Raw genomic sequence first — 7500 nt, 5'->3', positions numbered from 1 at the left:
TCAAAGTAGATAGCTGGGTTCACCTGTATATTATTGCACTTACTAATTTATCTATTTTATACCATATGATTCATTCCTTCGGTGCTCTAAGTACGTAGACCACAGGGAAGAGTCGCTAAATGACCCGGGGTAGGGAGGGGGTCAAGTGACAGAGTGACATAGAGCGTGTGTGACGTCACTCACGCCTTGTCATGTGACGTAGTTGGTATTTTCACGCGTGGGTGAAACGAAAAAAACCGTGATAGACTGAGAGCGCACGATTTATGACCGTGTCCCCAACTCTACCCACTGTCACGGTGGTACTGTCATGCCCAGGTGCCATCGCTGGAGTGCTCTGGGCGCCTGACCCATTGTCATGTGTGTGTGTGTGTATACGTATATATATATATATATTTTTTATATATATATATATATATATATATATATATATATATATATATATATATATATACACGTGTGTGTGTGTGTGTGTGTGTGTGTGTGTGTGTGTGTGTGTGTGTGTGTGTGTGTATACATATGTACATATATACATGTGTATGTTCATTCATTTATTTCTCTATTTTTTATCAATGGATTGAGTGACTTATGTACTTGATTATGTATTTATAAATTATTTTTCATTATTATTTATTTTATCAACTTGTATATTCTCATATCTGTTTACTTATTAACTAACATATCTACTTATTAGTTTATTTGTCTATTAATCTATTCCCTCATTTATTCATATATTTCCTTATTTTGGTACATTTTTTGTGTCTTTATGGATGTGGAGAACGTTTATGACATGGGAGACAGGAAGACACTGTATTGCAGACATATGGGATTGAGGGGAAGCTGTTAAAAACAATCAAGTATTTTTACGAGAGTTGTAGAGCTTGTGTCAGGATTGGAAATGGATAGAGTGAGTGTTTTTATATAAGGTGGTGCTGCGTCGGGGCTGTGTCATGTCGCCATGGCTGTTCAGTGTACATAGATTGGGTGGTGCGGGAAGTAAATGCAAGGTTGATGGGTAGGGAATTGATGGCTAGAGATTGTGGTGGAAAGTGGGAAGTGAGCCAGTCGTTGTTTGCTGACGACCCTGCGCTAGTGGCGAGGCTAGAGGAGGTGATTAAGGGAGTTAGTGATGGGGTTTGGGAGGGCATGCGATAGTGAAATGCTGAAGGTAAATGTAGGTAAAAGTAAGGTGACGGGATGTGCAAGAGAGAGGGTGTCATCAAGTTGGAGGTAAGTCTTAAAGGAGGAAGAATGGAGGAAGTGGATATTTTTAAGTATTTAGAGTCACATGTGGCAGGAAATGGAGGAGTTGTGGTGGAAGTAAACTGTAGAATTAGAGAATCAAGTAAAAGTATTGGGACTGAAAAGTGTCAAGAGAAATAAGCATCTGGGAATGGATACAAAGAGAAGATTACCTGTATATGAAGGAGTGTTTGTGTCTGTGACACTGTATGGGATTGAGACTTAGAGTTTAAGAGAGGGAGAAAGGATAAATATGAATGTGTTTGAGATGAAGTGCCTGGGATATATGGTAGGGGTTACAAGGTTGGATAGAGTGAGAAGAGTGGAGGTGAGGAGGAGAGAGGGGTTGGAAAGGGTGCTGGCAGACGGAGCTGATGTAAGATTATTGCGAAGGTTTGGGCACATGGAAAGCACGTAAGGAAGACAAAAAGACTGTGGAAAGGTGAGGCGGATGGAGTTAACTTGAGGGGACGACCGAGGATGAGTTGGATGGATGGAGTGAAAGAAGCTTAGAGCAAGAGAAGAATGTCTGTTGAGCATGGAAGGGAGAAGGCAGGAGATAGGAGTGAGTGGAGAATGGTTGTGTATGTATAATTTTTTTAAGCAGCCTAAAGGGATTTCTCTCCGTCTTCTCTATTTTCCGCGTGAAGGAACGAAGAGGAAAGATCACCGTCCAAGTGAAACGGCAATGCTGTAGATGTGCTGTGTCTCGCTGCATTGCTTCTGACTCGGGCAGTGGGGGGAAGACAGGGATGACCCTTCATCCACAAGGAGCTAAGATGCGAGGGGAATGAAGGGTGGTGGAAGGGAGTGGAATGAGTGGGAGTTGGTGTTTACATCGACTGGTTTATAAGAAGTTTATAAGAGGAAAGAAGCCTTGGGGATATAGATAGATAGAATTGTTTATTTATCTATTTATCTATTTGTGTATCTATTTATCTATTTATCTATTTGTGTATCTATTAATTTATCTACTCATTTGTCTATTTATCTATTTATTTATTTATTTTTCGTAGTGACATTGTGCATGTGCGTCTTTAGAAGCGTTCGCGTGACAAAATGCATCATAATTGCGTGTATACGTACGTCCATGCATACATGCCTTCATGCATGCATGAATGCATACATGCCTTCATGCATGCATGAATGCATACATGCCTACGTGCATGCATGAATGCATGCATGCGCCATGCATGCACGGGTCGCCCTTAGTGACAGCTGATTGAATTGGCCTTGTTTTAGACGTGACACTTAGGTGCCAAGATGGGTCGGGCTTGCAGTCTCGAGCCGCCGAGATGGTTCAGGTAGGGAGGGTCGAGGGGTCTGATTTACATAAGTATACACAAAGAGAAAAATCTTTTAAGTGTTGCATCCACGAATTTTATTCACCTTTTGTCTCTTCCTTATTCGTTTATTTAGTTACCTACTTCAATGTTTTATTTATTTGTTATGTATGTGTATCATACTTGAATGTTTTTTATTTGTTATGTATGTGTATCATTGATTTGTTTATTTATTCATTTATTCATTGACTCGTTTATTTGTTTGTTTAAATACTCAGGCACTTATCTCTTTATTCGTTCATTCATTTACTTATATATTTACCTATCTATGTCTCTATCTTCCTATCTATATATGTATTTACCTATCTATTTATACTCATACTTTTTTCTATCTATATGTCTATCTGTCAATCTATCTCTATCTGTCTAATATCCAGTGGATATGAACTAAAACCTTTTTTTTTTATTTTAAGTTTTTTTTATTTTAGCCACCCTGGGGAAAGGGGGAAGTGGAATAGGAATCCACAGGATCTTCCGAAAAAGCAGAGAGGTAGGAATTCACTACATGGGTAAAAAAAAAGGTGTCTTTAGGTTGAGTAAATCGCCTACCGACGGCCAAAAATTTATCAACTTTTCATGCTAACCGCTGAAACAAAAGTCGTTACTGAACGGTAGCCACAGACATGAACAAAATAGTCTGGCGACAGAATACAACTTCTCAAGTGACACCTGGAGCACAAGATCGTAATGCTTAGAAACTCAAGTAATCTAATTCGGTGCCTTATTTCCGTTAACGGATCTAGCCAGTTAGGAATCCCAGTGCTGGCCCCGCGTGTCGCTATGCGTTTGGTAAGATTTGAATTTCCCCAACGGTCGTTCTGCGATCGTCCGTGACGTCACAGCCAGAGTGCCACGCGGGTCATTCAGCTTTTTGGAATGGGTCGGACGAAGGGAGGAGGAGGAGGAGGAGGAGGAGGGGGGGAGGAGGGGGAGTAAGGGGGAGGGGTGAGAAGGGCACCGAGCTTGAAGAGAACAGACAAAGAATAGAATGGTCTCCTTTCTGGTCAAGTGGTTCTTCGGGATAGTGTTGGATGGGAACGACGGGTGTGTGTATGTGTGTGTGTGTATGTGTGTGTGTGTGTGTGTGTGTGTGTGTGTGTGTGTGTGTGTGTGTGTGTGTGTGTGTGTGTGTGTGTGTGTGTGTGTGTGTGTGTGTGTGTGTGTGTGTGTGTGTGTGTGTGTGTGTGTGTGTGTGTGTGTGTGTGTGTGTGTGTGTGTGTGTGTGTGAGAGAGAGAGAGAGAGAGAGAGAGAGAGAGAGAATGAGGGGGGAGGGAGGAAGGGGCTACCCGGCAAAGGTAAGAAAGGGTGATTCAACTGAAGCCTCTTCGAGATGAAGGGCGTACCACACAGTTGAATACATCGTGTGGCGTTAGACAGAATAAAAGTAGTTTCTCTCAGGTACAGAAGGAGCACCTTTTCGCTACTTAGGGGAGAGGTCCATCGGAGTCTGATACATTACCTTGGCGGCTAACGCAATTCAAGGAAAAGGGCCAAATGGCACGTAAGGGGGTCATTGCTTTGCCCTCGCATAAGGAAGATCATTCATGTGACCGGAGTACAGTGGGCGCCACTGATAGAGTAACAATACTAGTTTCTTTGGACAGGCCTCATGGTACAAAGGTTTGCCGTCTGAGATTCTTCATATACCATGTATATATATATATATATATATATATATATATATATGTGTGTGTGTGTGTGTGTGTGTGTGTGTGTGTGTGTGTGTGTGTGTGTGTGTGTGTGTGTGTGTGTGTGTGTGTGTGTGTGTGTGTGTGTGTGTGTGTGTGTGTGTGTGTGTGTGTGTGTGTGTGTGTGTGCGCGTGTATGTAATATACACATATCCTCCGGTGTCGGTTCAGACCTACTGAACCCCCTGGCCGCTACAACAGGGCGCCTCCAATCTCTCCGATCTTCTGCTAACATCTCAATATCGTTAGAGTCCACATCCAGGGTTCGAACGTCGTTCTCCCCACCACATTGTCTTCACCTAGTGGAGGGGGAGGCGCCTTCGAAGTCTGAGAATGTGGTCAAGACACCTCAGCCGTCTCGATGACCTAATGTATTCGATCTCGCTTGAAGAATAGGTATCAGCTCCCGGACTTCGCGTGTGTATAGCTCTCTCGATATATTTAGCTCTCCGTCGGGCCACACGGATTGATTTGAAAGTATTGTGCTTAAATCTGAACAATTTTGTCTCCGTTCGTTGACTGAGGCTCCAGGTTGCGTCCCCTGAGCACGCGCCGTATCACCGTGGAGTACCTTGTCTTTGGTTTCCTTGACAGAAGACTTGGCTTAAACAAAGAGTGAGAGCGAGAGAGAGAGAGAGAGAGAGAGAGAGAGAGAGAGAGAGAGAGAGAGAGAGAGAGAGAGAGAGAGAGAGAGAGAGACTTTTAATATATGGAAAGCGGTTAGGGCGGACAGCCTCCATGTGCTCTAGACGAAATTGTAATAGGACCCAACGATCGTTCCTTGGACAGGAGAGGACGTGAGGATGGGCGGCAGGAAGGGTGGAAGAGGAATACGGTTTAGGGATGGGAGGAAAGGGAGAAGAGGGAATGGAAGAGAAGAGGGACATGATTTAGGGGTGGGAGAGAAAGAGGGAAAGGCAGAGGGGGGTGATACTAGTGCTTGAAGTGGAGCGTGACGGGGTGGGACAGGCAGAATGTATGGGGCAGGACAAACAGGAGAAGAGGAGGAGGAGGAGGAGGAGGAGGAGGAGGAGGGGAGGAGGAGGAGGAGGGGAAGAGGAGGAGGAGGGGGGAAGAGGAGGAGGGGAAGAGGAGGAGGAGGGGGAAGAGGAGGAGGGGGGAAGAGGAGGAGGAGGAGGAGGAGGAGGAGTGGGGAAGAGGAGGAGGGGCAGAGGAGGTGGAAGAGGAGGAGGAGGTGGATAGGGATAAGAGGAGGAGGAGGGGAAAGAGGAGGAGGAGGAGGAGGAGGAGGGGAAGGAAGAGGAGGGCTTGAGGGAAAGAAGGGTTCAGGAATTTTTTCGGATTAATGTTGTCCCTTTATAGAAAGTGAACAGCTGGCTTTGTTTTCACTCCTTCTTGCCCAACCCCCTCTCTATTCTCTCTCTCTCTCTCTCTCTCTTTCTCTCTTTAATTTTCAGTTCCGTATATGTTTGTATGTATGTGTGCGCGCGTGCACGTGTCACAGATATGGCGAAAAATAATAATAAAAAAAACTCCCGCAGCAAACATTAATTTGCTTCCAAGAATTCAGCGCGGCTAGTTTGATTTCATGAAATTTCATATATGTGTGTCCGGTCGTCAACCCAGAACAAATTCCTCTTAATTGTGGATTCTTCGTTGGATGCAAATTCTATTGTGAGCTGAGGTTGGGAGAGAGAGAGAGAGAGAGAGAGAGAGAGAGAGAGAGAGAGAGAGAGAGAGAGAGAAATTATGATGTTAGGTTTTTCATGGGTGAGCATTTGCCTTGCATCGATGATGATCCGTTATGTAACAGTTATATAGAAACTATATATATTCTAACTGGAAAGTTGATGTTAACATAAATACTTTTACCTTGTGGAAGAACAGGAAATAATGGATATCTCGCCAATCCACAATTCATATATTCATACATATGCCAAGGGCTTTTTTTCCCCCTTACAAGGGAGGTAGCCAAAGTCAAAAGGCATAAACCCACTCCCACCCATTCTATCCCTTACATACTCCACTCCCCTCCACCCTCTTCCCTCCCTCTTATCTTGGCACCTCCTGGATGACGGGTCATCCCTGCATCTCGCCCACTGCCCTGGGTCAGAAGCAGTGGACACAATTCATATATACATACATATGCCAAGGGCTTTTTTTCCACCCTTACAAGGGAGGTAGCCAAAGACAAAAAGCATAATTCCACTCCCAAGCATGTCACTCCCACCCTCTCCACTCCCATTCACCACCCCCTCCCTCCTTCCCTCCCTCCCTCCCTCCCTCCCTCCCTCTTTTCTTGGCTCCTCCTGGATGACGGGTCAACGCATCCATTGCTCTACGTCGGAAGCAGACAGACAGACAGACATCCTTAGACAGAGAGACAGAAAGCTACCGGACTTCACGCGTGTATCGCCTACTCCATGTATTTAGCACTCCGTCATATATCAGGTCACATGAGGGCAAGAGTGCATTCAGGTTTTGGTCGCACTAAGCGCCTCCCGTCGTAAGATCCTTGCAATGTACACGAAAAAAGTTAATCTAAGTCATAAAGGTTTGTTTACAGAGGATGTTGTCTTATCTAATGAAAAATAGTCAACTGTTCATAAATACACACACGCGCGCGCACACACACACACACACACACACACACACACACACACACACACACACATATATGTATATATATATATATATATATATATGTAAATATATACATATATATATATATATATATATATATATATATACATACATGCACACATACATACATACATACATACACATATACATACACATGTACATACATACACGTACATACACATACATACGCACATACATACGTACATACATACACATACACATACATACGCACATACATACGTACATACATACACACATATACATACACACATACATAAATACATACATATATACATACACACATACACATACATACATATACATACATACATACATATACATACATACATACATACATACATACATAATGTATTGTCCAAACCGTCTAAGCGTCTCTTTGTGTATTCTCCTTTCCACGTCGTCTTACAACCGTATTTTTCTTATCTTTCAGGTCCGACGCTGACGTCGAAGACACACAAAAGTGAGTATCAATTAAAGTCAATTATTCGTCCATTCCGATGAACAATTTTTATCATTAAGTTCCACGACAGCCAATGGCAGCCGGACCTTGCCAACCTACCCCAGTCAACCGCTTTAATTAAAAGAAGAATATTACCGTAATTAA

At 43.4% G+C, this 7500-nt stretch overlaps 1 protein-coding gene across 1 annotated transcript in view; it reads left to right on the top strand.

The window, feature by feature from the left end:
- The window catches only part of LOC143021352 (uncharacterized), a 163228-nt gene that overhangs the window by 67744 nt on the left and 87984 nt on the right, over positions 1-7500 (top strand). Inside the window, exon 2 of the mRNA XM_076178787.1 lies at positions 7327-7356. The gene's annotated coding sequence lies outside the window, so the exon portion shown is untranslated. The remainder of the gene's footprint in view (positions 1-7326; positions 7357-7500) is intronic.

This window comes from Oratosquilla oratoria, chromosome 42, assembly GCF_046742065.1.
Source record: "Oratosquilla oratoria isolate Oo_2021 chromosome 42, ASM4674206v1, whole genome shotgun sequence".
NCBI lineage: Eukaryota > Metazoa > Arthropoda > Malacostraca > Stomatopoda > Squillidae > Oratosquilla > Oratosquilla oratoria.
Note: the sequence above shows the minus strand (reverse complement) of the source record. Positions and strands in the feature narration are given on the sequence as shown.